This window comes from Thermobia domestica, chromosome 1, assembly GCF_964235325.1.
Source record: "Thermobia domestica chromosome 1, izTheDome1.hap1.1, whole genome shotgun sequence".
In the NCBI taxonomy this organism is placed as follows: Eukaryota; Metazoa; Arthropoda; class Insecta; order Zygentoma; family Lepismatidae; genus Thermobia; species Thermobia domestica.
Window position 1 is genome coordinate 214,819,228 of NC_137454.1, and position 18,817 is coordinate 214,838,044.

At 37.0% G+C, this 18,817-nt stretch overlaps 1 protein-coding gene across 1 annotated transcript in view; it reads right to left on the minus strand.

The window, feature by feature from the left end:
* Positions 1-18,817, minus strand: part of LOC145693661 (protein pangolin, isoforms A/H/I/S-like) — a 524,995-nt gene that overhangs the window by 14,339 nt on the left and 491,839 nt on the right. The window lies entirely within an intron of this gene.

Sequence of the window (18,817 nt, forward strand, 5' to 3'; positions counted from 1 at the left end):
AGATACTTCATTTCTGGCATAAATGTTGGACTCCTTTACCCCTTAAGGCACGACGTGATAAAAGCCTCTCCCCATGAAAAAAGTTCGTGTTCCTTTGAAAGGTAGAAATGAAATAAGATTCTTGGAGATAACGGTATACCTGGCCCTTGGAAGTTCTAGTCGACACACAACCTTGTAGCAAACGAAACAAAGCACTTAATGTCCTGATTGATTTAAGTGTCTTTCGAGAAGAAAATCAAAACACTTTGTTCTACAGATCATTACTAAATCTTGTGTTCCACGTGTCATTGTTCAGGGACAGGTAGTCTGGAGCAGAAATGAGGTGGGTCAATGAAAAGTTGACCCACCACCAAAACCCATCATCATCTGCGACCCATTGATCAACGCTCTCCTCTTTACTGACTAAAGAGTTTACACTTGTAATAAAACAAAGCTGTGAAATTATTACAATCGGAGTTTGAATTTCTACGGTCAATCGCTCAAGCACCGCCCTGCTATCTGACCTTCAGGATTTAAAATAAAATCTGACCTTTCCAGTGGAAAATAGAATAAAATTTGAGTCTGAAAAGCAGGCTAACGTAAAGAAAGAAAAAAAAAACAGTGTAAAATTCTACTCTACTATTAAAATTACAATTGCAAATATCAATATTCTGAAAGCACCTGGAGTTGTTTTTTTTTTCCACTTAATAGAAACAAATGAAGAAAAATGAAGGCCTTGAAAGTGAATCGTACACAAATTTCGAGTGTTCAGAAGATGCCGTCTACAATGCACTAAGCTGATGGGTCGGTAGGTCATAGTGGGTCATGAAGAGTCGGTGAGTCAGTGGGTGGTAGGTTGCAGTGGGTCGCATCCTGTTGGCCCACCACCCACTGACCAACTCCATCTATGGCTTGAAGAATGGGTAGCAGTTTTCAGCAAATATTTTAAATATTCTCCAGGATTATCCCCACCGTGTGATGATAACATTGCGTTTTATTTTGGTGACCAGAGCAGACCGCTTCTGCCGGAAAATGTTCAAAACCACCCATTGTAGCTGTCCACAGTCCACCTGTATTAACGTTTGACCATCGGGCAGAAGGTCATATACTGAAAACAATTTCTTTGTCCTATCCACCATACTCAGCAATAACTCCTGTTGTCATCCATTCATGTGATTATTTGGAATTAGTGTGTGACACCAACTTGTCACTGTACACTGAGACTATTCCGAAAAGGATCTCTGTTGTGACAGGAGAGTAGTAAGGGTCATATAATGAGACGAAGTTCGCACAACCAATGGTACATTTTCTATCCTCCAGTAACAAAGCTGTTGATTGCTTATTATACAAAGGGCAGTGTTTCTCAAATTGTTCTCTGCAGGTCCTTAAAGTTCTCTAAGCCCTTGTAATCCTCATGGTTTGAACATTAGTATAAAAAAGATAAAATAAAATAAACAAATAAATAAATAAAATAAAATTTAAGTGAACTACATTTCACATACTATTGTTGGGAATCGCAAATTTTAGAAATCATATATACACAAGCGTCTTTCAGTTACCCATCCAGCCTTCATTAATATTAAAAAAAAAAAAAAAAAAAAAAAAAAAACTATATACGAGTGTTTTGTACTATTAATATAACATTCAAGTAACTTTAAATACAATTTCAGGAAAAAAGATAATTGTAGGCCTGAAAAAAAGTAAAAAGTCCCTGCAGTTAGGTACACTCATGTCCAAAATGATTGTCGCATATCTATAACTGTCTTCTTGTAAGAATATAATTTGAAAATTAGAATGAGTAAAACAAAATGTTGCTAAATTGACAACAAAGTTTTATTTTCGATTTATTGTTCTTATTTACTGCTCTTTTGACATGAAATTTGCCACATACATGTCTGCCGATTGTACACATACTAACATTATAAGAAATACCAGGCGAATTCATTATCAAATTATATTCCTACAACAACATATTTATAGACATGCCACAACAATTTTGAACATGAGTGTACATTGTAAGTAGAATTTTTTCTCATTTGCATGAAGTTTATGCACTTTCGAGACGGATGATTGGGTAATGTAAGAGAAAACGGGGAACCCTGGCAATACTCACGGACACGATTCCGTCCTCACGTAGCCGGGTATCGAACAAGTGATCTCTCTCGCAACAGAGGTGAACGCTGTATTACTGGGCCACCGTGTTCCCCAATTTTACTTATATTTGAACTTAAAGGAGCAGTTCGACTTAGAAATGCATTTTTTACAATTTATTTCCATTTGTAGAGTTGAAAATTCTAAAAGGAATGGTGTTTGTTTGATCGCGATACGTTCAGTCGTTAGCGAGTAACAGAGGAAGAAAGATTTTGTGATGACGTCATAGGTGGGCAAAGAGCGAGAGCAGGCTTACAATACATACTACACAGTACCAAGCATTTCGATTGTGAGAGGTGCGGTGGCACGTTCTAAGTGCGGTTTCCTTTCCCAGAACTGATTGCAAAGACTTACAAATATCATCTGCATGTAGAACATGATATCTGATGGTGGGCTGTACAAATGTTTTTATAATATTATAAAACGTATCCTATAAAGCATGAGTTCAGCGTTTCAAAAAGAAAAAAAGAAATCGAAACCAATATGTAAATAGATGGCGGACGAGATTGCTGCAACACCTAAGTACCTTTCCTTTAATCATTCTTCCGATTCCCAAACATAAGTATGTTCATTTTCACGTTTTGTTGCAATTTTTAACGCTGACCCTATAATTTTGTGCTTCAAGGTATGTACAGGAGCGCAACATATGAGGCAAAAATGAAATAACATCTGTAAAGTTTGCCAGAATACGAAAAACACTTCACCGGTTAAATTTCTTTTATTCTCATAGCTGTCCGCGGAACAACTCTCATCACCCGTTTCATCATCATTGTCACATGATACAGAGAAATTAAACGATGAATCAATGTCTTGAGGAACAGTCATCGTCACTGATTCCTTCTACAAGCCGATATATTTCACTCCCTAATTCACATTGTACAGCTTATTTCTAAAGTAGTATCTTCAGAATCATGAGTGACATTGTCTCTATTACCCTCTAATGCCTCGTCTTGACTACAACCGTCAATTGCGTCTTGTACGATATTTGTACGTTGGTAACTGGACATAGATCGGTGCTTGTTCAATGGCTCGGATTTTAAACCTTTCAATAATATACTTGGAACAGCATTCTTTCTCAGTTTGCGTGTAAATAATTCTCCTGTCATTAGCCATAAGTGGATCTAGACGGTAAAAACTCAGGGGGGGGGGGAGTCAGAACCCAGACTATGATATGTATATCATGTTTACTAAAAACTTTCAAAAATATCTAAATAATAGCTTAAATCAATTTTGTCACTCAAAAACTGGGGGGCCTAGGCCCCCGGCTCCAGTCTAGATCCGCCACTGGCATTAACTTTTCTTTCAGTAAACTTCACTTCTTGAAGGCAGGCTCTTCAAGATGTTTGGAACACTAGTTAATATATTTGGTACATTTTTTCCCATTGATTTTCTTGAGCCATAATTTATATCGGTCTGGTGATTTTTCACGACTTAGAAACGTAAGAAAAGATGCTTTAGTCCTCAGCTTCAATTGCACAAGAATTACAACCGAAAACACAGTAAGTGTTAGGCATTTGTATTTCACTTCACAGAGACAGCACGTGCTGTACTAACACGTGTTTTCTACTTCACACTAGTGTTCCTTTCAGAAAAAAAAAATCCGGGGGGGAGGGGGGCACTTAGTATTCGGAGAGGCACATTATTTTTACACAGTACTATTATATTTATTACATTACAGACGTATTTTGGTCTCCTCCGGGGGAATCTCTCAGAGCTCCGGGAGACAGTGCCACCATAAAAACATGTCTGGGAGAAACACTGTTTCGCACAACAAACGTAATTACTGCTGTCTCTCTCTCTCTCTCTCTCCTCTTTTTTATACTAATGCTATAGGAAAAACAACTAACAAAAACTTCGCTCAAGAATTCAACACAGAGCAACTAACAAATCCAAAACACAATCTATTAAATCCAATGCACTATTAAAGGTTTATCAGCTGCGTACAAAGGAGTGGTTGCTGACTCACATTGAGTTTCTCGCGTATCCCACCAATGACGTAAGCAGTTACGATTCATCAAAAACAAATGTCTGTAGAAGCTGAACGAGACGGCCTATCAAGATATAAAAAAATACGGGTCTCTTATTTTTTGTTACTCTTTCTATTACACCAAACTTGTTTTTAACTCGAACTGCTCCTTTAACAATCAAAAAAGATTTTTAAAAAAGAATTGAACTGCAAAGGTCTTTAACGAAAGGAATAAGTGGTTCACTATGTGGGCGAAAAAACTGAAGCTCACGTCACATTTTCCCTGAGGGAGTTGGTGTGAATAACTCCCAAGTTCAGAGTAAGCCTCCATTGGCTATCATCAGCAAAGAACAACCCTGTTATTTTCTGTTATGTATCATTCATAGGCCAGCCCTGCTATTGTTCCCATTATTCAGGTCGTTACTTTCTTTTCGTTCATTCATTCCGCACTGCAGTAAATAGAAAGGTAATTTGATACCTCTAGATTTACGGCGTATGAATAGAATTATTGACTTCAAATTTCAACTTCATATACCATCAAATTTTCTTCTACACACACACTTCAGCAGAGCAAATATTTTTGTCTTATGACTGTGTCAACTCTAACTTGTATTTTCCTGCACATAAAATACATAAACAAATAAATAAAATAGTCTTCCAGCAAAATAAAAGCTGTCAATTGTTATTGGCAAAGAAGACATATTTTTTACGCCACAAAAGCAGTGGCACTTTTTTCTTTCTTTTTTCTTTAATTTTTAGGGGAAATTGAACACTGCACATTTCTAAGGAACACATTTCTGCAGGCAGATGATTTAAATATAATACAGCTATGTTTTATGTTTACAAGTGTAGTGCTACTAGTCTAAAACAATTTTAAGTGCTAGGACAGTTAAAATTCGTGTGTGCATATGAGAGGTTTGTATTAGATACTGCATTCTAATCTTACACCGCTGTAGAATTCCTGCACAGTCTAGTTTATTTATTTATTTTAATTACAAATGGAGCGTTCTTACTGTGGAACGATTAACATTGCGCATTTTACTGTATCGAAGAACTTGTGCCCTTTAGAAGTGGATTGGGTTTCATCTCCTTTACTTCGTGACATACTATACTGGAAAATAATTTGAGCCTCTCCCATAATTAAAATGCAATATTACGAGATCAACTAAAGCCAAACACTAATCTGTACATGTATAGAGACGCAGTAAAATTGTGAAATTTCGCAAACTATACATTGGCAATAATAAAAAAAAATCCTTGAGGGATCTGTTTCCTTAAAAAGATACACTAGGAAGTGTGCATTTAGTATCCAAAAAGAATAGTTAGCTGCAATGCCACTTCAGAATATGAACATTGGGTTGTCTAACCCTTTCTCCGGCACGTACGTTCCCTGAGAAGGACGACCAAGCGGACAACGTAAGGTTATGCATGGTTAAGGTAGTGTGTTCAGAGTTTCAGTATATGAGGGTGTGAATGTAAAGCACAGGGGAGACAGAGCAATTTCCACAGCCCCTGGAGGCTTAACAATTTGTGCGAAAACGGGAGGAAAAATGTTTTTTATACGAGAAACGCGTGAAAATTCTACATCTCCAACTTTACTTTGTTCGTAACCTGCACATTAATAGCTTTCAAAGCTTATCACAAATAGTTCCTCTCCCTTCTTTTACTTTATATAACGCTTTCCCTTCCCGCTCTATTGCTATTCTTTCCCCGTACCTCTTCATTCTCATCAACTTTCTCACACGAGCAATTTGCATACGTTTTACCTGCCGCCTCCGTCTGTTATTCTTTTTGAGGAAAGGTACTCTCAGCTGCATCAAGAGGATCAAAAAGAAAACTACTCTCGATGAAGGTTTTTGCCTTTTTCATTCTCTAGTATTAAATGGTGGGAAAAGGTTTGCATAACTTTTCTTTTTATGGGGGTTACAAGTGACACATATGAAGCGATTTAGTCTGTGCATAATTTTACAGAAGAAATAACATGGAATCTTTAAGGTCTTGCGATCAAGCTCTGCAAGCTAGAGCAAACGGATGATGGATGCAAATTCATGATAGTTTACCCTGAACTGGTGGAATAGGAAGATGTAGCATAATCGCTGGTCCAGTAATTAGCGCAAGCGTCTTTGGTACACGGGTACATTTGACAACCGGTAGGAAAGCCTTTAAAAAAAAAAAAAAAAAAAAAAACTCACATTACAGTGACTCGGGGTTTCACCTTAGTCTGTGGCTATTTGAGAATGTGTTTTCGAAGCGTTATACCCTAAAGCGAACGCGACCAAGGTGGCTATTTGGTAATTTTACTTTCACCAGAGTTATAAATCATACTGTGAGCCATCAGGGTTTCCAGGTCTATAATAGAGTTCCAATACTCTGCACAAAGCATCTTCAAAGCAGTTGTTTCTTGTTAAAATCCCTTTGCCTGGCAACACGTCTTTCCTTTTTTTTTTCCCTTCCTTTTGACATCTTTCTAACAGCAGGCGGTCTACTGTTCCGAAACGCACCAAATATTCTCGAGCTGACGTTTTCTCCGCGTTTTATTGCTTTCGCGTTTGTGATTAGCTATCTACATTTAAATACATGGTCAGCGTATTCCAAGCGTACGCATGAGCAATAAAAACGCTTTGTAAACGCTACAATAAGCCGGGGACTTAAAGTGTAAGTCCGCGTTCCATGTTGTCTTGGTGTTTGGAAAGGGACTCTTGTAGTTCAATAATAACAAGAAAAATAAAGAAAACTTACGGACACGACGTTGTCCAACACGGTCCGCGATCGAATTAAGAACTCCTCGTATTAGAGATCTTCATTCCAAGATGGCCACCTTGCAATTGGAGCTCACTCGGGCTCACGAGCTTAGCCTCATAATCCTCAATGAGGATCACATTCACTGATTTCAATGAGGCTTATGAAAGCTCAAGCTTGCGCTCACAAATCTTATTAGGTCTCGAGCAAACTCGGACCATAAGCTTTAGTCCGAAGCTGGGTTTTCGTGTTTGAGCTTTATATCGTTGTATATCACACAAGCGCGCACAATACTTTATACAGGGTGTTAATGAACTATACCGACAAACTTTAAGAGCTGATTCCTCGCATCAAAATAAGAGAAAAAGTTCATATGGACCTATGGCGAAAAGTGCATAGTTTCAGAGCTAGGGCTGTCCAAAATCGCGAAAAAGCCGAATTTCAAGAGGCCATATTTCTAATTCGAGAGACTGTGGTTAGTGGTCCCTACCAGAGTAAAGGAAGTCTCGCATACGCAATCCAAAAACGCCTATTTAATTAATGTCCAATGTGTGTACAGATTTCCTGCAGGGTGAAATTCCCAGACACGCCATCAAACGAATTTTTGAGATATGCTCTGACTTTATGATTGGTTCAAAATAAGCCTTGATAGCAGTGAACACGGAATCCTTTAGCGCGATGCCGGAAGCGTTAAGGATCGTCAGCACCTCACGGGTCTCTCGTACTCCTGAAAACGCATGGTGTTATGTTTTCTTTTACGCTTATAAGTGAAGAAAACGTAAAATATACAGTGACGAAATACATATCATACGTTATTTCGAACAGAAAGAAACATGGAGCTGCCGGTTCCTAAGACTTTCGTATTCCCTCCGAAGCATTGGATCTCCATTGTTGTCAAAGTATACCTCCTGCCTACTTTGGCCCTTCTTAAAATCAGGGTATATCTGAAAACTCTATTGAAAACATATCTGAGAATTACACCCTGTAGGGAATAACGTCTACACCTATTGAAAATTGATGAAATATGCATTTTTGGATTGTGTATGCGTGGTTTCCTTCACGCTGATAAGAACAATCATCCACAGTTTCTGGAATTCGAAACAGGGCCTAATGAAATTTAGCTTTTTCGCGATTTTGGACAGAACTAGCTCTGAAACTATGCACCTTTCGTCATAGACCCATATGAACTTTTTCTCTTATTTTGATGTGAGGAACCACCTCTTACAGTTTGTCGGTATAGTTCATTAACATCCTGTATATTAACCAATGTGTTACCTCGTTATCGAAAAATGAAACATCACTCACTAAAGAATGAAAGAATACTTCAATAAATAAATAAATAAATAAATAAATAAATAAATAAATAAATAAATAAATAAATAGATAAATAAATAGATAAATAAATAGAAGTAGAGGACCATATGCCTTTGGTAGCTTTAATCTGCAGGTTTCTAGCATTATGATAAACCACCATTTCATCATTTTAATTCTCACAGAAAACGTTGATATGAGATTCACTCATTTTACATTTACCTTCGCGACAGTTAGGTCCTGAACACGGAATTTCTAACAACCCAAAAGTCAAGATTACGAATGCAACAGATAACGTGGTAAGCATTTGACCAAAACTCAATCAATCTTCGCCAATTACTTTCGCCACGGTAATATGTACTCTTGGTGCTCGTTTTACTATCTTCTTATACACTTCCAGTCGGTTAATTGACAGACAAAATTATGTAATATCCCAGGGGGTGGTAGAGCAATATCGAGTATTTACTTCCTTGATTGGAAAAAGATTTGTACGATGATCATAATAGAAACGATCGATTTCGTTGAAGTCCTCTAATTTACAAGAGCAACAATAATAGAAATAACTAGAGCACGCGTGTTCCCTTTTCTATTATTATTATTCCAACGTTGCATCATCTCCCCTATCCTACTTGACGAAATGGTTATCCCTTGCTCTCCAACAATGAACACAAGGGGTGGATTTTTTCCTTGTCCTGACACTGACAATAACAAACCCATGTGTGTGCATCTGTCGGGCAGAGCAATCCTTTTCCACTAAGGGCAACGACAAAAGAAAAGAGATTAAAAAAAAAAGTCATCCTACGCAGAGAGGTCCTTTTCCCCTTTCTACATAACATCCCACAATGATAACGCAAACTAAAATATTCCACCCCTTTTTCCTCTTTTACATTCTTTTCACTCTCATGTCAACAAACTTGTTGGAACAGAAAAGTTGAAGAAAAAAAAATGCTTGAAAGAAGTTGCGACAAAATCTTTAGTTATACGTTCTTCAATAAATGTAACTGATTTTCACTATTGCGTAATGGGTACTAGTGCTACCATGTACCTAACAAGAGGGATAATTAGAAATATAATGCACATGTGTATTATAACACACACAATTCACATATAGACATATAACACACATAATCAGGGGTAAAAGTGGATCTGAAAAAGTAGGGGACGCTTGACGTCACGCCGTCCCCCTGCTTATCTTTCCCTTGTAATTTTTAGAAAGGGGGGAACGCCGCAGACATTTTCTGGAAGTGGGGGGACGATGTCCCCTCGTGTTCCCCCTCACTTTTACCCCTGCACATAATATAATACAAATAATACACGTAATATTAAGTTTTTTCATGTGTAAATTGTATATTCATAACCAGAAGCATCATTTCAGATTTTGCTTGGGGGGAGGGGCAAGACCTCTTGATATAAGTAAAATTTCGCGATTTTCACTGATTTATTACTATTTTATTGATAAAATCTATAGTAATCTCAAATTCAAGGGGCAATTGCCCCTCCCTGCACCCCTTAATGACGCCCCTGTTCATAACGGAATGCAACTTATTATTTTGTTGTTGAATATATTTAGGTGAGCTGCAATTACAAATTAGAGCATTTTTTAAACTCAATTTGATAACTTTCTGAGTTAGACATGCCCAGTCTTGTTCTTAAAAAAAAAAAAAAAAAAAAAAAAATCTTAGCCACCCATATCTTTCTCTCTGAAAAGCCCGATAGATCTAAATGAATTAAACGAATATGATTCATATTTGGCCAATTATCTTGATATAAAGTCATAATATTAACCTTTTTTGTACAGCTGTGAAATTATGTCCTTTAAAATGGTGGGTGGCCACGCTTTTTGAGCTTACTTGATTGTTAATACTCAACAGTCTTGGATGGGTGTAAAGGTGAAGGTTATACCATCAAATGTGGCCTCAAAATAATATTGGTAATATTACACAGTCCTGGATGTTTCGTAAAGCTGAAGAATATATTGCCTCAAAATAGTATCAATCTTAAAGAGATCCCGATGCTTTGTAAAGATAAAGGATATATCAAGAAATGCTTCAAAATAGTATCGGTAATACTACACAGTCTTGGATGCTTATGCTTTGTAAAGCAGGAGATGTATTCAAACTGACCTCAAAATAGTATCAATTACTCTTGGATGTTTTATAAACTGGAGAATTAATCAAAAGTCATTGAATTATTTCAACGAACTGAGTTGACTGGCCATGAAAAGTTTCATGGGACCAATAAATAAATAAATAAAATAAAATAAAGGCTGGATGCGACAGGTCCGGACTGTATAGTGGGTCTGTCGGCTCTTCCGAATTGCTTCTTCAATGCTTATGAATGACAGTAGCATTTCGGCGTTTACGTGACAACTAGTGATATTTTTGCGGTTCATGCATTCAGCCCATACATTTTTACCGTTTCTTTATGACTTTTGTTTGGAGTTTTCCATTATCTCACTGCCCTTCTTTCCACCTCCTTCGCAGAGGATAGACAATCCAACTATATCGATCTCTACATGAACTCTAGCTGCTGCCAAATTGCAACTCACAAAGAAGAAAAACCTAAGTACTTTTTCTTTCTCTTTAGTTATTTTAATTCTTAGATACAAAGTACTATTGTCAATTGCAATATTCCAATAACACACTCTTTTTGAAGTTATCCTGTTATACATTAATTTGAACTGGACACTGTTAGGAACAGTGAGCTCTTTTGTTATACTTTTCTTCATATATAATTCCAAATCAACTGAACAACAAATGATTAAGTTAGTCACAGGCAGAAACTAGTTTTTTGCTTCCTTCTTTCTTTTTTCCTAGCTTGTTCCCAGCACATTACCTTTTAGGTATGCCATTCATATCTTTACGATACATATATATCGCAAATGATCTCCCCGATGGTCTAGTGGCTAGCGCGTGCGCCTTTTGTTCACATGGACGCGAATTTGATCAAATGGGATAACAAAAAATAATTTCACAATCATCACTTTCGTTACTCATGCGCTTCCATAGTCGTGTGACAAACTTAAAGAGTGAAAAATAATATAATTTCATGACAAACCATTTGAACATACAATGAGCTGTTCTGCTCTAAATGTATTTTAAAGTGCAGCAAAATTAGTGGCATACTTTTAGTAAGTGTATGGCAATGAAACTTCAATGGACGTTCTTTCTGATCTATGAAATAAATGTTGTGGGAAACTTAAGTACCCTACTTTAAAAAAGGATGACAAGATGATTGTCGCTGAATTTAGCTCATGATGGAAGTAACGCAGTTTTAAAAACCAAAAAATTCTCAGGAGAGAAACGAAACAGACCCTTAACCATCTGTAGAATATGACCTAATCTTAAAGTACAACCCAATCCTATCGAATTTCACAACGTAATGGTCCAATAGATTACTTGCACCAGATTATACTCCAGCTAGACTAGGGTACCCCACGAGCGAAGGTCCCAAGCGGAAAGGGATAAACGGAGAAACAAGGGAGAGCAAAAGCCTCCTCCTCGCCTGCCCCGCCAAAAACACATTGTTACAAAGAGAACATTCAATATGGATTTCTCGTCCTCTTTCCCCTTTCCCCCACCTACTGCCTTCTCTTTCACCGGAGTTTTCCGGTTCGCCGGAGCCAATTGAAGCCCGGAATTTATCCTATCAATTTCTGCTCGGTAGACCAGGAAAAAGGTGGAACAGGCAGCAGACGTATTGCGCCCAAGCCGCCTCCTCCCCAGCCCCTATACCTAACAAAACAACGGGCGCTAGAGTCTAGTAAAATGGACGGAGAAAGTACAAGTGTATATGTGAATAATATATGCCGTGTGGTGTATATGAGTGTATGTGTGTGTGTCTACTCAAACCACTCGTAAACCGTACGGGTCACATGATTTCAACCGAAACGGAACAATGACAACTCCATCCATACACAAACATAGCGTAGCACATGGCCGTTAAAATTTACTCTGCATTTCGTAATGCTTTGCTTATCTACATAAATTTGCTTCTCGCTTTTGTCTGAAGAGTAGATTAAAAAAAACAGAGTTAAGAGACGTTGTTCGAATACAAATGGCTATTCACAAACCACTTTATTTAAAATAAATAAATAAAAAAAAGTTCAGGTTTGTTGTACACAATTTACATATTAAGAGGGAAAAAAAGCGCAGTACTGGAAAAATTAATGTGAAATATTTCAATAACGACAAAATCGATTCTACTAGAAATGTCAGCGTGTGTGAAACCACTATTATAAATTATCTCAGTTGTTTAAGGAGACGGAATATTCATTACTGAATATACAAATAGCAATACTACAATAGCAATGTACAATATAATGAATAAATAGTTACGGTGAATCTGAATAACAAGAAATGTAAATATAAAAGAAAAAGGGTTTAAGAATTCCAGTCGTCGGCGCGGTCGGATATTACGCAATCTTAAATATATTGGTCTATCAAGCTTGAGAGATTTTTCTAAGAGAAACTATGGAAGGGAAGAGAAAGTGGCGGAAAACCAAGTCGTATTCTGTCATGTAACTTCGATAAGGGTAGTGTTGTAAATAGAAAAAAAAAAACGGTTTGTATTTTTTCAGAAATTTACGTTTTTTTAGAAAAAAAAACATTGCCTCTCGTTTTTTTTTTCTAAATTTCGTTTTTTTTCAAATAGTCATTTGTAATGCATCTTACGTCAATTTAAGTATGAAATATTTTTATGTAGGTGTGATTACCGTAAAATGCAACATAAATTATACGCTAGATACTGATACGCTACAAATATTTTACAATTTACATGAATATCATACCTATTAACAATTCGGGTTTCAGCAGTTTTCATCACTGTCAACTAAGAAATAAAAGTTGAAATGAATTTTTTTTTGTTTTTTCGTGAAAGCAGGCCTTTAATAAGTACAAAAATAATGTCACGAACAGTATCCAATAACTTGTCTAAAGGTAAAAACTAATACTAATTTGCCTAATAGTATTTTTCTAAATGTCATATATAAATAATTTGTCGACTAGATATATATGATATGCAGAGCCGACTCTACCATATATGCAACACGTGCATTTGCGTGGAGCGGCAAGCTTGGATGGTCCGGCAAAATCTGTCATAAGTATATTGTAATATCCTATGTGATGTGGTAAACAAGCAATTCCACATCAATGTTCACAAACACCTCCACATAGTTCGGCAAGAGGATCTCCCACCAGAGGGACCTATAATCACATGCAGACGACGGCTTCTGGCCCCTCCCACGGAGCAGAAGACGACATCGGAGCAGCAGCGTCACCGCCACCCAAAGGACCCTATAAATTGGATGGACGAAGGCAACTCGATACCAGTTTTCTGGAGACCCTCCTTTAGTCTGCTACGGGACTCTTGGAGTAACCTAGCCCCAGGCCTCTAGTCTGCTATGGGACTACGCCTTCCCATCTCCTGGCTTAGCCTGCTACGGGGCTCTGTCTGGGAATCCTAACCTCAGCCGCTTAGCCTGCTACGGGGCTCTGTTGGAGATCCTGTCTGCGACCTTACGGTCAAAGACCACCTATAACTCACCTTGATTCTAGAAAGATCAATTTGTATAGTATTTTGTGAAAATACTTTTATAGAGGAAACTTTTTATAATAAAAACTGGTAGTGGAGAGTCGATTCCGGACGCTCTTTTTATTAACTCCTCTACCCAAAGATCCTATATGAGACAAAGTTTTACAATATTATTTAAATTAAATATTTCTTGTTGGAAACAGACTTCATGAGGATGGTAGTTACATTTACTAAGCTAACCTTCTATTTGAATACTACATTCATAAATTAAGTTTAGGTTGCATTAGTTTAAGGCTACATGGACAATGCTAAAGCAAATGGCCGAATAAATCCGAGCACAAATTGCTTGATTGTTTCAAATGCAAGAATTCAATTCTCGAATAGTAGTGAATATCTGTTCCATGTAGTACGCTATCACAGTTTTGATATGAAACTAGTCTTGTTTTTGTCAGAAACAAGTTCCTTATCATTGAAGATAGAAACAAGTTTTTTTTTAAAAAAAATGTTAGAAGATGTAGAAGAAAAAATCAAGAAATAAAGATAAGAGAGCTAGTTGCACTGGAATTGCAAACTGATACATTGCGATTGAAGCTCGATAGTGAATTCTATAAAAAAGATTACCATCTTTCCTCTGCAGGTGTGTTTGCTTTATCTTTCACTAACATAATAGATTAATATTTAAAAAAAAATAAACAGCCACGACGGGATTGCATTTTTAGTAAGTATTTAAGCCTTTCTGAGTGCGACTGCACTTACCCTCACCTTTGTTGTTCATGCTGGAGTAGCATACTTAAAATCATGACTTTTAAGATTTGTTCTTTCTGGAGAAAGGGGGAGGCGGCAAATTATGGCATTGCACGAGGCGACAAATTGACTAGGACCGGCCCTGATGATATGTACATAAAAGACATGAATATAGGATGACTCAATTTGAAGTAATGCAGGGTGTTTCAAAATTAATATTAGGGTTTTGAAACTTTGTAGTATCTATTACAATTAACTTACAATTATAAATATTATATCAAATGAAAGAGCAACTCAAACAGTTTTGTACTCACGCATGTACATGCATTGTTTCTTCTGTCTGCCGTTAGAAAGAGCAAGTAGCAAAGATGGAGACTAGAGAGCAGAAAGCTTTTTGTGTTTTAATAAAGACTGAATCTGTAGTTACAGTGCAACCGTTTGTGTGGAGAATATTAAGGAGACGCTTGCAACTACGTCCTTATCGTTTGCAGTTGCTACAGGTCTAAAGTCTACAGACTACGGTTTACGTGCCAATTTCGCAAGTGAAATATTCCTGCATAACAATGAAGATTTTCTGGATCGTGTCGTCTTCAGTGATAAATCGACCTTTCACCTAAGAGCTAATGTGAACACTCATAATGTTTGCGAGCTCCCTCGTGGCTAAGCGGTTAGCGTACGCGCCTTCGGCGTGGGAGACCCGGGTTCGATTCCCGGCGGGAGCTCATGTGGTTCGGATTCCACGTTAATCAGTAGGTCCACGTCTCATATAGCCTCGCTGCTGAACGGGACGCTAAACTAAAATCAGCTCAACTCATAATGTTTGCATCTGGCCGTCAGCAAATCCTCAGGAGATAGTACAGTTGAAACGAGACTCCCCTAAATTGAATGTGTTTTGTGTCATATGGCAGAAACTTTATGGGCCTTTCTCGCCTATCGACTAGATGTGTGCCGTGTGACGAATGAATCTCACATCGAACACTTGTAGCAAAGACTGTTAGAGGTGCTCTTTTACTTGATGCATTGCTTATAATTGTACATAAAATGTAATAAGTACTACGAAGACTTAAAGCCCCAAAATTTATTTTGAAACACCCTGCATTTCTCACCAACAGTGTTGGAACTAAGATGTAAAAAGGAGAGAAAATTTTCCTTAAAGTTATTATTTACAACGATATTATTATTAGTCGAGACTATAACTACAAAACAACATGAGTTAGTAGTCAAAAAATGTAATCAAATGTATACTCGGTGGCCCAGGTGGCCAAAGTGGCACACACGGGTGTGTCAGTTGTTTAATCCGCTCCTGTGTGGACACTAATTAAGATATCGGGATATTATTCTTGCAAAATATGGCTGGACTATAGTTTATCATATTAATTTCTTTTTCTTCTGGTATCGAATTTCCTTTTCAAATTTCACCCCAGTCAAAAATTCGAGAATTTTCTAATTTCGAATTTCCTTTACTTCTTTTTTCCCTGTAGCTTCCTTCGTTGTAGAAAGACATCCTTAAGACTTGCCAGGGAGATACCTCGGATGGATACCTAACTGTTGACATCAATTGGACGGGCCTGCGCGCAGTGTTGCCAATTAAGGAAATTTAAATTATCCTATATTTGGGCAAAAAATTAGAAATTTTTGTTTATAAATCGGTATTTATACGTCCGAGTGCAAGTCAACTTACGCCAATCGAAAATTTGTCCTTACTTAACAAACGCAAGTACAGATCGTTACAATGGGGCAATTAGGGGGCGTACGTAAAATTCGTATTTAGGTTCTAACCCTTGATTTTTCTAGTTTTTGCCTACTTTTCTGTTTACCGTAATATATTTTTGGTAATTAGAAACTTTATTCCTCAAATATCGCCATCATACTTGTAGGATATATTAGTGGTGAACCAATGTTTAATTTAAGATAATTTGCGTCTGTCTGGTAGCAGTGTTGCCAGCTACAGAAAATTTTATTTCCAGATTTTAGGGGGAAATTTTGGAAAAATTATATGTTTTGTCTCTATTATTTACCTCTTGTTGGCTATATCGGAACAAACGTACCAGTATCTGGAAGTCTCGTCTTTGCTCTACACAACGCACTATAGAAAGTTTCAATAGGATAATTAGGGGAAGTACAGTTGAGGTTTACAGTAGACCTTGTTCTCTAATTAGAAAGATAACTGATTTTTTTAAAGGTAGAATGAGATATTTTTTATTGACATGCTTACTTTATTAGATATCGTCACAATACTTGTTGGATATATTAGAGGAATACCAAAGCTTATTTTAAGATAGTTTGTGTGTGTCTGATGGTAGTGTTGCCAGCTACAGAAAATTTTAATTCCAGATTTTAGGGGCAAATTTTGGAAAAAAAATCCCTTTTTATTTCTATTATTTCCTTCTTGTTGGCTACATTCGAACAAACGTACAAGTGTATAATAGCCTCATCCTTAGCCTACACAGCGCACCACAAAAAGCTTCACTAGAATAATTAGGGGAAGTACAGTTGAGGTTTATAATAAACCATTTTCTGGAAATGGTTAGAAAATGGTGAATTTGTGAGGTAGAATGAGATTTTTTTAAAATTTCATGCTTACTTTGTTATATATCGCCAAGATACTTGTAGGATATATTCTTGGAGTACTACGGTTGATTTCCAGATAGTTTCCCTCTGTCTGATGGCAGCGTTTCCAGCCAAAACAATTAATTCCCACTATTAGGTGAAAAATTCGAAAAAAATCCCTTTTCCCCTCTATTATTACCCTCTTACTGGCTACATTGAAACAAACGTATCACTACCTGAAAGCTTCCTCTTTTCCCTACAGAACGCACCATAAAAAGTTTCAATAGGATAATTAGAGAAGCTGTAGCCTCGGCATATTTGATTTTTGCTTCTGAGGCCTAAAAAGTGTCAAAATTTCATGTGTATGACAGAATTTTTTTCCCCTCTTTGAATGGAAGCCAGCGACTTCAGGATTTCACTGTACCTTGTCAACACACCAAAGATTTGTTTAGGTGACTTGAACTCATATAGCAGCAGTGGTGCTAGATACAAAAAATTTTGAAATTCGGTTAGGGAATTTTTTGTAAATTTTCACCCCTACATTTCCCTCAATAATTTCCCACCCGTTGGCAACAATGCAATGCAACTTACACCAAAAAATACCCACTTCTATTTTCTAAAAAACAAGACCTTAACCATATCAATCAAGGAATAGTTTTTGAGCAATAAGTCACTAACTGAAAATGTAGGAAAACGCCAAAAATGACCTGAAGCCGAAAGGAATAATCGCATAATTTTGCTCGTATAGGTACAAAGAAACAAATGATTTGTAAGTTACGAGGGCTTCGACTCAAGTTCTGTTGATTATTTCAATAATCTGCCACATAAATCAATAAATAATAGTTGCCAGAAAAAAAAACAGACTTTTGAAAAAAACATGAAAGAGAACGATGTTTTTTATTGAAAAAAAACTTCACAGAAAAAAAAAAACGTTTTTTTACAACACTAGATAAGGGTTACAGCACCAATGAGGTGGGCTATGATTTGTACTCTGTATCATTCCACGACAGTCTAGAGCCCCAATGGAACCTCCTGCGGCTGTGTTAGCGTACTCGGGTTCATTCCCACTCATATTCAGATCCAACGTTAAGCCGTACATTCACATCTCATAGCCTCGCTGCTGAACGATACACTGAATTCCAAATCAAGCAACCAATCGAATCCCAGCAATATGAAACATGCACATCCCTCTCAAGATATCCTTTGACTACATTTCCTCATGTACCCCATTCTGATTACCAGATCCGATCATCGACGTTATTATTGGATAATATTTTTTTCCTATCGCACCTCATCATATTATAGAATTGATTTCGCAGTAGTAACAATAATAGTAATCACAGCAATTAAATGGCCATGGCCTTAACAGCAACAATGTTAATAAGACGCTCTGACGCTGAGTAGAATTCTTAAGTCTATCCCACACTTAACGAGATCCCACCGTTGTAACTCACTCTTAAATCGACTACTTCAGGATGAATTCCTATTAATTCCACTCTATTTACTTATTTTCCCACTCGGATAGTATCAATTGATTTGTCTAGATCACTGATTACTGCAGTAACGGATTATTTCAGGTGTTCACATTTAAAATGTGAACTTTTAGTGCTTATGAAGTTCAGTTCTTCACTGTCGAGTACTACGTCTAGAGAACCAAAACATTGTATATTTTTTGCGTCCTATCGCCCAGAAATGACTGAGTTGTTAATAAATGCTAGTTATTTTACTTTTTGTAGTACATTGGAACATTTAAGAATAAGCAGTGTGGTTCAATGGATAATAAAATAAATAAATAAAAATGAAATAAAAAACTCTTAGTTGTTAATTGACTTTCGTAGTAAGCTT